Source organism: Vanellus vanellus (genome assembly GCF_965231255.1).
Source record: "Vanellus vanellus genome assembly, contig: HAP1_SCAFFOLD_45, whole genome shotgun sequence".
NCBI classification, from domain to species: Eukaryota; Metazoa; Chordata; class Aves; order Charadriiformes; family Charadriidae; genus Vanellus; species Vanellus vanellus.
This window is the reverse complement of record NW_028128545.1, coordinates 1267253-1280274: the sequence shown is the minus strand read 5'-3', so window position 1 is coordinate 1280274 and position 13022 is coordinate 1267253. Positions and strand designations below refer to the sequence as shown.

The 13022-nt window shown below is 52.3% G+C and overlaps 1 pseudogene across 1 annotated transcript; it reads left to right on the top strand.

Moving 5' to 3' along the window:
- Positions 1–10051: 10051 nt before the first annotated feature.
- LOC309684233 (olfactory receptor 14I1-like) lies at positions 10052–10988 on the top strand (annotated as a pseudogene). The gene has a single exon. The product of its transcript is annotated as an olfactory receptor 14I1-like (transcript).
- Positions 10989–13022: the final 2034 nt, after the last annotated feature.

Genomic DNA, 13022 nt, shown 5'->3' with positions numbered 1-13022 from the left:
TAGTCCATTGGAGCAGATGGGATGAATCTAAAGATGTTGGGAGAGCAGCCCAATGTCACAAGAGGGCTGCTGTGATACATTTTGGAAGGTCATCATGACTGAAGAATCCACATGCATTGTAGGGACGTCACAGGCATTGGTAAAGGCTCAGAAAACCACAGTGCTGGCAGGAAGGAAGCAGGCAGAGGCGTAGGAGTGTGTAGCTGTGGTGGAGATGGCCAAGGGCCTTGGTGGGGCTTTGACACCCCAACAGAACTGAGACCCTTGTCTGCTTAGCTATGGCTTCTGTCTCTTCCACTGTGCGCCATGAGAGGACACCAGATTCTGACATCTCCGGTGCATTTTTTCTCCTCGCCTGCCCTCCACAGAGCCTGGGACTTGCAGTACTGCTGATCTGCACCTGGTGTTACATAGTCCCACATTGCATTGCCCCCAGGAAGTGCCCAGAGTGTTTGGACAATTTGCAAGAGGCAAAGGATACCCCTCCGCAGGGGATGCGGCTCTGGGCTTGACCACTCTGCTTGGTGAAGCACATCAAGGGCTTTCACAGGGGTCTTCACCTTTAAATTTCCTCCTGTACCATGTGCCTGCAACTTCCTGCTTTACCAGTCCCCAGAGACAGGTGCTTTGTCTGCTCCTTCCCTCCATGGTCTCTTCAGTGTGGGACATCAGCAGGGCCTGCTAACACCCTGCAGGTTTGCTTCTTTTACTTCTCCAGAAGCTTGGTCAGTTTTCAGGAGCTGCAGTTCAGGAACTCGGCACCAGAGGGCTCATTCCCACACAAAACACCTGAAGGAACCAAGTCTGGGCATTAATTTCCTTTAGTCTTCAGTTCTGATGTGGCTTACTAGAGAGATTTCAGGGGTGCAGTCACAGTGAAAAGATGTCAAAGCAGAGAGACAAAGGGAATAAAATGTTTGATTTTAACTAGTCAGTTTTGCATCAATGCCAATGCATTTGGCTTAGAGGAATGTCTTCAAGTAGGCTCTGCACCATCTAGACCCACGTGGATGGACTGGCACAGGCCCCGCAACATCCCTTGCAGGAGGAACCCCCCTCTCCTAGGCTGAGGCATGCATCCAAGATGCAAACCTCTGCAGATCCCACTTGTCACAGGCCTCCAGGCAGAGGGTGACTCATTCCCCATGACCCTCCAAGCCTGCATCAGCTCTTTTTGCTTTTGCTCCCCAGCCCTGAAACTCTCCAGCCCATGGGAGCTTTGGCTTTGACACCCTCCCTCCATGCAGGGCCAAGGGTTCTCAATTCCTCCTTAGCAGCTGCCCCTGCTTCCACCTCCTTCCGGCTGCCTTTGGGCCCTGGCGCTCACTCACTTTACACCAGCAGCCTCCTCAGAGGGATGTTTCTCTTCATGGCTATTCAGATAGACCATTCCTGTCCTTGGAGGAGGCTGTCCTGTAAGGCCTATCACATTTCCTGAGCTCCTTCACCCTTCAGAGCTGCTTCCCAGGGCACTGCTTGTATCAGTCTCCCAAGCACGTCAAAGTATTCTCCTCTGGAGTCCGCGCATCTGTACTCCGCTGCTGGCCTTCCTCACTCCTCTTTGGCACCTGGGACCCCACTATTTCCTCGTCATGACAGCCAGGGCTCGCACTGCTGATCACATCTTGACCAGCTCTTCCTTGTTGGCCAGGACCAGGGCCAGGTGAGCATCGCCCTTCCTGGCCCACCTGGCAGCTGTGTTAAGGAGTCATTCCAAGATCCTCCAGACTGTTGGCACCCTGTTGCTTTGCCTGGCCAGTGAATTCCAGGACACTTACAGGTCCCCATGGAACCTGCTCATGAACCTGGAGACTTCTCCGGGTTGTTGTCAGAAGAGGTTTTCTGCCTCCTCTCCCTGATCAAGGAGTGGATAACTGCCAAGACAGTGTCACCTGGACTGACTTTTCCTCCCATCATCTCTCACACCAGCTTCCTCAACATATTGCCTGTCTCGTAGAGGTGCTCCATAGATATGAGCTGCTCCTTCACAAAGAGGGCATCCCCCCATCTCATCCTCTCTGCCACTCCCTCTAGCAGAGCCTGTACCTTTCCATTGCAGCACCCCAGCTCAGCAAGCTATCACACCACATCTCATTTCACCCCAAAACATCACCATGCTGTGACGAGACATGAGGCTCCTCCTGGCAGTGCACATTTGGGCTGCAGCCCCTCAGCTGTGGCACCAAGTTTCAGCGCAGGGAAACCTGAGCGCTGGTGCTGACCTGAAGACCCATTGTGCACCCAGCAGTTGGTGCTGCACTGCGCTGGGCTGCATGTACGGCATGGCCTTCACACCTGCGCTGTGCTGCACAGGGCTTGTGGCCGCAGGACAACCTCAGCAGTGTATTGGCACACAAGAGCCTGCAGGCAGGTCCCACTCTGTACTGGACAATACGCCTCCTGCGTGGCCTGGCCTGTCTGCAACGCTGCAGCAAGAAGTTGTCATGAAAACATCATTGCTGTTTAACTGCAGAGATGAGGAATAGCGTTGTTACCTTGTAGGAAACTCCTACAGTAGCTTGACTGACCAAAACAGGAGACTGTCTTCTATCGAGAGGGTCTGCATGGTTTGCTGCATTCAGGGCAAAGCCCATTCTCTGCGACACCTCCTGGGGTTCGTACCGTCTAAAAGGAAACAAGATTGCCTCTGTGATATTGCCCTCATGGACAGCAGTTTGAAAGATCCCTTAAGGAATCTGAGTTCCTTTTTTACTGGGATCATCACAGACCAGAACCTCTTGGTGAGAAAACCACTGTCTCAGCACACTTGGATGCAAACCTTCTGGTCCCACGGACTGGTAAGGGTGGAGTTGGCTCAAGAACACCTGGCTTGGTCTCCATCCTCTGCAGATTGTTCTAGGTGAACCTGCTTTGCAAGGGGAGTTGGACTAGATGATCTCCAAAGGTCCCTTCCAACCCCTACCATTCTGTGATTTGTCCTCAAGATTCCTGCCTCAAAGCCCAGAGGCTTTGGAGACTTCGCTGGTGGTAACCACTGCAAAGAGGACATTAAGTACCTCAGATCTAACTGCACCCACTCTTACTGAATTCAGCAGTGGTCCTACTTTAGATTTTTTTCTTCTGTAACTGTTCCTAAAGAACCAAAAGCTCATCTTGCTGCCATGGAATTCCTTTTTGAATCATAGAAAAGCATCACAGAATTCTCCAGGTTTGAAGAGATCTTTAATATCATCAAGTCCGATTATGAACCTAATACTGCCAAAACCACCACTAAACCATGTCCCTAAGCACTGCATCTACCCATTTTTTTATATACCCCCAGGGATGGTGATTCCAGCACTGGTTGGGCAGCACACACCTTAACAGGAGAAGGAAAAGCTGTGTGCACAAGCCAAGCGAAAAGAGCAAGCAGAGCATGCCCCACTTCCCGGGGGTGGGCAGTTGTTTAGCCACTTGCTGGGGGACAGAGCCTCAGCACGCGTAACGCCGGCTTGGGAAGACAAACCCCACAACAACGAACAGCACCCCTGCCTCCTGCATTTGCCCGGTTTCCATTGCTGAGCACGACCCCCTTTGGTATGGAAGAGCCCTTTGGGCAGCGGAGGTCAGCTGTCCCAGCTCTCTTCCCTCCCATTTTCCTGCCCCACTCCCCCCCAAAGCCTACTGACTTTTGTGGGAGGTGCTGGAGAGAGAAAGCCTTGGTGCTGCGCGAGCAGTGTTCAGTGACAGCCAGAAGCCTGGTGTGGTTCCAGCACCGGTTCAGCCACCAATGCAAAGCACAGCCCTCTATGGGGGCTGCTGCAAAGACAGTGAACTGCATCCCAGCCAGACCCGGTGCAGTGACGCCTGGTCAGAAGAGGTGTGTGGGTCTGGTCTGAGGGCAGGTACAGGGGAAAGGAGAAAACACAGTGAGGACAAAGAGCAAAAAGGGCATAAAGGGGAATTTCTAATGAGTTAAAGGGAGGAAAAAACTTGCCACGCTACTGGATCAGTGCCAGCTCAGGAGAAATTGCTGATCGATGTCATCCAACTGTCAAGTTGTCCCTGCTCAGACCAGACCGTGGTGCTAGAGACCTCCAGAGGTCCAATCCAACCCGAACCCTGTAGGGGGAAGGGGCTTGGTGGTGGAGGCAGGGGTGGTAGCCACTGTGGTGGAAGCATTGCTGGCCTTTATAGTCTGTGGTTGCCCTGTCCTCAGGATCACACAGTGAAGGAGCTCATCCTCAAAAGGAGGCTCTGCTCCATGGGCACCAGCAGTCAAACCATCACAGGGATAGCACAGAGAATTCCTCAGAAGCACTGCTGGGCATTCTAAAAGCACAGCCTAATAAAGGTTGGAAGAGGCCTTGTGGTGGTGCAACCCCCCGCCTGCTTCCTGGGCCACTTGGTCCTTGGTGCGATTCCCCCTCCCTGGGCCACATACACACCTTGGGTAAGGAAGGCGTGGATTGTGAAAGGCGGAGGACATCGATCACCTCCTGACAGCCTAGAACACCTGTACCTGAATCGTGGCCCAAAAGGCAGTGGACCAGAGCATTCAGGCACCCCTGACATCCCTAGCTCCTGCTTCCCCCGTCGCTTGGGATTGTTAATGACAATTAACCTCCCCCTGACAGCCTAGCACATCTGTATGTGTGCTGTGGCCCAAAGAGAGGGGGGTACCAGAACTTCAAAGTCTAGCAAGTTTTGAGCTTGCGTGACTGGTGGAAAGCACCAGAATATTTCATTGTGCAAATCGGGCAGAAACGGAAAAGTACCTGACAAAAGTCAATTATCTCATACCCTATAAACAGCGACTCAAATCGAGACCCTTTCAGCTCTCCTGGATCGCTCCAGCCTGTGACGGGTACCTGCCTGCAGTTGGGACACCTCTCAGGGAGTTTAAAGACCATCTGATGACAAAGCCAATGAAGGGCCAGGGTGAAGTCAAACTTCTTGAGTTATCACCTGTTGAGGAATGACAATGCATTGTATTTATTCTAAACTTGAGAAGAGGGAAATTGTAACTATGGGATAGCCTCTTTCATCCACCTCTCTCGTTAGCTATGCATTTGAATATACACATTTGCCTTCATGAGTGGGAGTGTCTATATATTTCACTGGATGCAAATATTTCTGCCTGTGTGTCTGTGTGTTTTTCCTTTTGGGCATGTCCAGGAACTCCTTGTTCATCCATGCAGGCCTCCTGGCTTTTCTGCCTGCCGCCTTCTTTGTAGGGATGCATCGCTCCTGGGCTTGGAGAAGGTGATCCTTGAATATTAACCAGCTTTCTTGGGCCATTCTTCCCTCCAGTGCTTCCTTCCATTGCACCATACCAAGCAGATTCTTCAAGAGGCCAAAGTCAGCTCTGCTAAAGTCCAGGGTGGTCAGCTTGCTGCGCACCTTCCTCGCTGCCTTGAGGATCTCCAACTCCACCATTTCATGGTCACTGCAGCCCAGGCTACCCTTGAGATTGACACTGCCTATCAGCCCCTCCTTGTTGGTAAGGACAAGGTCCAGCATAGCTCCTCTCCTCATTGGCTCCTCTACCACTTGGAGAAGGAACTTGTCATCAATACAATTTAAGAACCTCCGGGAATGCCTTTGCGCTGCTGTGTTACCCTTCCAACAGATGTCGGGTGGTTGAAGTCACCCATGAGGACCAGGGCCTGCGAACACGATGCCCGCCACCCCTATCTGTCTATAGAGGGCCTCATCCGTTCAGTCTTCCTGCTCAGGTAGTCTGTAGCAGACCCCCACTATAAAGTCCCCTGCTCCTGATTGCCCTTTAATCCTTACCCATAGGCTCTCCGTCAGCTCTTGGTGTCTCAAGGCTGTCTGGGGTGTGTGTCACACTCTCGCTTGGAATGGGGATGGCTTTCCATTAGAGGGCCATCGCTGCCCCTGCCCAATGCATGTAGCTGTGTGCCAGAGCCTCGGCCCCTCACCTAACTCCATAGGCCTGTGTTTGTCCTTCAAAGGAATAACTGCCCCAAACTGGATGAGGCAATGTGAGAATGGTCTTGACACAACCATCATTATGGCCACTGGAGATCTAGTAAACCTGGCTGAGGAAACTGAGGCTGAGGGAACCTGAGCTCTCCCTGTGGTACCTGACTCCATTTCATCAGGGGAATCCCTGCACAGGCTGCCCAGAACATAACCATCAGAGACAGTTTCTGTCCTCCTAAAAGCGGGCATCTGATGGCATTTCATTTGGCCAAATATTCCCCACCAGCCTCCAAGACGATGCCCCCAGATGCTGCCCTGTCTCTCAGCATTGCTGCACTGGAGCTTGAAGCATCTCGGACCACCCCTGGAACTTCAGGTCTCCCCAGGTCTGTGCACCTGATCACATTCATCTTGGCCCCCATCTCTGTTAATTAGCATGGGAGCTGAGCCAAGGAGCTCCCATGCAGGTGTCTATCATGTGCCCCCCTGGCCGGAGGCCAGAGGAATCCCACCTCCTGTGGCTCTTGTGCCACCACAAACCACCTTGATCCAACCCTTTCCCTTCCTTTGGTCCTTTCCTAGACACCCCATGGCAAGTCTTGCACAGGCCCCAAATGCACTTTCTGGCTTCCCATCATGAGTCTCTGCCCCCGAGGTAGAAACCCCCATCGTCAGGTGGTGAGGTCATCCTGGCAGGCTCTCCCATTGACCCACTTGGTGCATCGTTCCCAAAGACCTGTTTGATCTTCCTTTGAATTAATGTTTTTCCTGTTGGGTTTTTGAATTGTTCCTCTGAAAAGATGGCAATTCATGTTCTAGAAATGGCAGTTCTTTCTATTTTATGGCAGGGTGTGGAACAAGGCCAGCTTAAAATGCCTGCATGGTGTAGGTAGGTATTTACAGCTTGTGGAGAAGGAGTTGGGAATATCAGAATCCAAGAATCATAGAGTGGTTTGGGTTGGAAGGGAACTAAAAGATCAATTAGTCCAACCCCCCCCCCCCCTTCCATGGACAGGGACATCTTTCACTAGTTCAGGTTGCTCAAAACTTCTGTCCTCGGACACTTCCAGGAATGTGGCATCCACAGCTTCTCTGGGGAACCTCTTCCAGTGTCTTGCCACCCTCACTGCAAACTCTTTCTTCCTTATAGCCAATGTAAATCTACCCTCTTTCAGTTGAAAGCCCTTGCCCCTTCTCCTGCTCCTACAGGCCTTAGTACAAAGTCATTCTGTCTTTCTTGGTCTATGACCACTATGTTTTCATCTGCAAACCCCGTGGAGAGTGCCCAGAGACCGCCCAAGATGGGGTTTGGAGGCCTCAAGCACATGACCATAGAGGCTGAGGGCCGTGGGCTGACTGGTGTGGAGACTGAGGACAGGATAGGAGTAGCCTGAGAGTGCTTGCAGGGTGGTTTCAGAGCTGGTGGAGCTTTTCTTCCTGGTGCAAAACAGCATGAGGAAGAAATAATGGCACAAAGTCCAGACTGGACACGAGGAGGAAGACATTTCCTTCCAAGGGCAGTGCTGTGCCGTAACACATAACCCAGAAGGAGTCTGGAAGAGCCCAAGGCTTTGTGTTTCAGGGAAGAGCCCGGGAGGACAGAGAGAGAGCAGTGAAGGAAGGTGACAGCAAGGTGGGGCAGCCGGGGAGGATGGCTACAGCCTGCAGGGAAAGAGGCACCGGTGAGGTGACACTGTAGGACAGCCTGTGGTGGAGATGACAGGGGGATGTGGCAAAGCTGGAAGAAGCCCCCTGACACAGCCAACCTCTTCACGTCTCTGGTCATGGCTGTTGGCTCTGCCACTCATGCCCACAGGACCCATTAACACCACAAGAAACTTTGGAGTTTGCATCTGACTTGGAGTCCCTGAGAGGTTTCTTCAGGTTCCTCTCAGGTCTGAGGTTGATGGACTCAGCACCAAACCCACCAGAGGGGTCGTTAAAGTGCAGTGGGCTGGTGCTGTGCTGCTGAGCTGGGCCGGGCTCCTGGGACGGAAGGAGCTGCCAGCACGTGGTCTGAGCTGCAGAGAGACAGCTCTGCGCAGGAGCAGCACCTCTGCACAGCGCAGCAGGGCTGAGGGCAGTGCCAGGGGACCTCAGGGAGATGAGCGAGGCAGAGAGAGAGCTTCATGGTGGTCAGGACTGGGAGGAGGAGTGAGAGCTCACTGGAGGAGAAATCTCGGCAGAGCTGCATAGGGTGAGTCTGTGGGTGCAGGGCAGTGCCGGTGGAGCTGCTGGAGGCATCTCCTAATGCTGGAATAACCCACAGCTTGTGGGATCTGTAAGGGGGGACGGAGGGCTCTTGTTGGGAGATGTGAATATGTGTGAAGGTGGGTGTGCAGGCAGGGGTGGGCAGGGCTGTCCTTGCCAGCAGGGTCCCTGCACCCCAGGGGCTGTGTTCCGGGGCAGAGACTCTGCCGCCTGCCAGGGTCAGCTCTCCGCCTGCCCGGAGAGCTCCCACGGCGCTGTGGGGAGAAGCTGTGGGTGGAAGGAGTGACCCCCAGCACAGTAAGGTAGGGATGAGCAGGTCAGGGCATGGTGCTTCTGCTCTCAAGAGAGTGCAGCACGGGTCAGCTCTACCTCATGCCATTTTTCAGAGGACCTGTGGGGCAGCACACCGACTCAGCAGCATCTTCCCCTTTGCAGCCACATCAGGTTTGCTGTGAACTGGTCTTTAGCCCCCGCACACTCAGAGATGCCCCTGGGCAGCGCCCCGTCCCTGGGAGGTGTTTGCAGGCAGAGGTGGGCACACAGCAGTGGGACGGGGTTTGTGAGCACTGAGCAGGAGCTGAGCCGGGGACAGGGAGACGGCTGCCAGCAGCGGAGACACGGGCAGGGAGTGAGAGGGAGCTACTGCCTGAAACACTGGCCAGGGGGATGTAGGCACGTCCGTGCTGTCCCTGCAGCACAGGCACCTTCCCCTGGGCAGCTCCTGCCTGGTCTCCGTTCCCAGCCTGGGCACAGCTCTGCCCTCCAGACCACGGGGTCTCGGGCACGCATTGTCCCTGCAGCAGCCAGAGCCCAGCAAAGGAGGAACCCCGGATTGCCATCTGCTTTGCATGTCCCTCCTCCCCTGTCAGGAGCATTGTGGCACTTCACTGCCGTCCCCTCCTTCCTGAGCTGCCCTTGTTCTCACCGTTGGGTAAACTGAGTCAGTGTGGGGGGTGGGGGTTGCAGGTGGCAGATTCGGCTCCCGTTCAGATGCCGACCCTTTGGGTCCTGCTCTGCAGTCATGTCTATGGCAGCAACGCGCCCAGGTCTCCTCCAGGCAACTTCAGGACATTAACTACTTCCGCGGGAGTCCTGCGGGGCTGCAGGGTGCTCTCCAGAAGGGCACAGCTCTCCCATAGTCTCTCTGTGCTCCCTCAGATCCACATGGAGAAGACATCTCAGTGGTCAGGCCATGGAAGTGCTGCTGGGCAGCTGTACGTGGGCAGCTGCAATGATCCCTCCAGGTCCCAGTCAGGGAGGGGAGAGATGAGAAAAGGCAATGAGTCTGTATATCTGCCCTTTGAACCTGGATTCCTCTCCTCTCCTCATCAGTGTCCTGCTTCTTTTGATGGGAACACCCGAGAGGGATCCTTCTCCAGCTGCAAGCTGCCAGCACAGGGCAGCGGAGAAGAGGGCTGATGGGCAGAACAGGTCTCCTCTATCGGCACTTAGGGATCATCCCTTTGCGTTTCAGGACCCACAAGACTTCACCTGTAGTGCATTAGAAATGTCAGTGATTTCAGCCATCCCAAACCCCTCAGAAATGTGGCAGGTGCAACCAGAACAAAATAAAGAAAACAAAATCCCCTCTCCTCTGCTGTGCAGTTGGGCAAATTTCAGACAACAATGCTGAAAAGCTCTTTGATATAACACGATTACATTTAATTGGAGATCGCCGTGCTGCCCTAGTTCCCTCTTGCTGCACAACAAGGAGTAATTCTTGGGAGCCCATTGCAGTCCCGGCTCCCAGTGGTAGCCTCAGCCAGCAAAATCCAGAGCTCAAGTGAGGCAGATGCAGAGAGGTGCTCCTGGATAGAGAGTCTGAATGTGGGGCTGCAAAGAGACGTGCAATACACTTTGCTGGGAGAAGTCTGGCCTGACTCAGTACTGCCTTTTCCTCCTTAACAGATAACCACAGCTAATAATAACAGATACACAGAGGAAGCAAATGTCCAACAGCAGCTCCATCACCCACTTCCTCCTCCTGGCATTCGCAGACACACGGGAGCTGCAGCTCTTGACCTTCTGGCTCTTCCTGGGCATCTACCTGGCTGCCCTCCTGGGAAACAGCCTCATCATCATCGCCATCGCCTGTGACCGCCGCCTCCACACCCCCATGTACTTCTTCCTCCTCAACCTCTCTCTTCTTGACCTGGGCTCCATCTCCACCACTGTGCCCAAAGCCATGGCCAATTCCCTCTGGAACACCAGTGCTATTTCCTACCAAGGGTGTGCTGCACAGGTCTTTTTCTTTTTTTTTTTTCATGTCAGCAGAGTTTTGTCTTCTCACTGTCATGTCCTATGACCGCTACGTTGCCATCTGCCAACCCCTGCACTACGGGACCCTCCTGGGCAGCAGAGCTTGTGTCCGCATGGCAGCAGCTGTCTGGGGCAGTGTTTTTCCCTATGCTGTGCTGCACACGGCCAATACATTTTCACTGCCACTCTGCCAGGGCGATGCCCTGGACCCGTTCTTCTGTGAAGTTCCCCAGATCCTGAAGCTGTCTTGCTCAGACTCCTACCTCAGGGAAGCTGGGGTCCTTGTGGTCAGTACCTGTCTGTTCTTTGGGGTTTTTGTTTTCATTCTGGTGTCCTATGTGCAAATCTTGAGGGCAGTGCTGAGGATCCCCTCGGAGCAGGGACGGCACAAAGCCTTTTCCACGTGCCTCCCTCACCTGGTCGTGGTCTCCCTCTTTCTCAGCACTGGCATGTTTGCCCACCTGAAGCCCCCCTCCATCTCCTCCCCATGCCTGGATCTGATGGTGGCACTGCTGTACTCAGTGGTGCCTCCAGCAGTGAACCCCCTCATCTACAGCATGAGGAACCAGGAAATCAAAGAAGCATTGAAGAAATGGATTCCATGGGTTCACCTTCAGCAGCAGTAAGGTGCACGTGTCTCTTCACAGGCTGTTCGTAGCTCTTCTCAGGGCAGGATTAGGCTTTATTTGTTTTTCATCTGTGATGATCCTGTTTGTACAGGAATGTTTGTATTCACTCCACATCTCCAGAAGCATGACCATACTGTGCCCAATAATAGTGACGCCTTTGGGAAATGTGTCATCACAGTGTCAGAACTGCCTTCCTGAGGAGCATCTCTGTAATAAAAGGGCAGCTCTCTCTGTTACAGTAAAATCAACATAAATTAGGAAAATGAAACGTAAAATGTCATTGTAATTGAAGCAACCAAGGAAACCTGCTGCTGCTCGAGCCCTCTGTACTGACCCCAGCCCTATTTAATTATTTACCTCATATTGAAGTAGAGAAATAGTAACTAGACATGATTTATCTACGATTCAATTAAGGAACTAACCAGCAGACAATGGAGCATTGTTGATAAGCAGGGGATTCCTGTCAAGAGAGCCATGAACTGTGGGCCTGCTCAGCAAACCGAGAAAACCACTTGGAACTGCCAAGATGAGAGGAGCAGTAGGTAAAAGGTAATTCCGGCAGGGGGAGATCACGACCATCGACTCACTGTCCACATACCCAAATGATAACTCCTACTCAAAAGAGGACTCTGGAAGAAGACGACAGAGTTTGTGCACTAATTTACATGGGAAGCAAAGAAATCTTGACCAATCCTTCAAGAGAATAACGATGAATATGTATTAATTGTTTGAATATGCAATAATCAATGCATAAAAGTGGAGATTTTTGAAAGCAAGGCGTGCTCCCGTTTCAGGCTGAGCACCCCATTTCTGCGCATTAATGGAATAATCTTGGAAATACCTCTGCTCTGTGTGTTATTGGCTTGCTCACCGGGTAAGGAACCCAGATTTGGGTTAACAGGAGGGTGCCATACGGAAGTGAAATAGGTCTAGTTTTGACTTTGAGGCAGCAGCAGAAGGAGGATGTGCAGTTCAGTGCTGGGACATGGAGCTAAATAGAGGATTCAAATGAGTCTATGGGCTGAGACGTCTTTGGTGTCTGAGGAGCATTAGGAGGGCTTTGGAAGAAGCTGCACAGGTTATGGGGAACTCACAGCCATTGGCAAAAGCTCAGAAAATCATGGCTTTGATTTTGAGGAAATAGTTGGTGAAGACAGAGTCATCAGTAAACTTGTGACAACATGGGGCCAGAGTGGGGTGGGGAAGCAGGGGTGGTGGCTGAAATCTGCAGAGAAACAGGCACAGGCATAGGGGAGTGTAGGACAGCCTGTGGTGGGGAAGGATGGCCCCTTTTTTGGGGCTGGGACACCCCAACAGAACTGAAATCCTTGTTCTTTCCACTATGGCTGCGGTCTCTTTCACTGAGGGCCCTGAGAGTACTCCAGTTCCTTACATCAATGGGGCCTTATTGCCTCCCCCACCCTCCAGAGAGCCTCAGAGGTCTCCTACCACTGTTCTGCCCTTGGCATCACACACCCAGAAACCTGGGGCTTTGTTGCTGACTTTTACTTCTCAAGAGGCCAGTTCAATCCACGCTCAGTACCTGCAGTTCAGGAACTTGGCACCAGAGGGCTCATTAACACGCAAAATGCCCTAACAAGCCAAGTCTCTGAGCATAACTTTCTAAACTCTACAATTCTTATGCGAGAGATTTCAGAAGTAAAAAAATATAAAAAACGAAAGAAAAGAAAAAAATATTTCTTTTTCTTCTACTTTTCTTCATTTATCTGCTTATGCATTAAGTGATATCAGCAATTTCCAAATGATATTGCAACTGGACCTCTCCAAACGGAAGGTGAATGTGTAGGTGTTGAGGTTTGGGCTGGACTGGCCACTCAGGCAGAACGAGAGATGCTCTCCCCTACCGAGAAGAGGCACGAGAGAGAGAAAGGGACTTATGAGTTTAGAAGGAACTAAACTATGTTACTGAAATATTAATAATAAAATAACAAGAAAATAATGAAATCTATACAAAACTGTGTCAGGCTCCCGAGATGACAATCACGTCACTGGCTGGCACTGGGGAAGTCC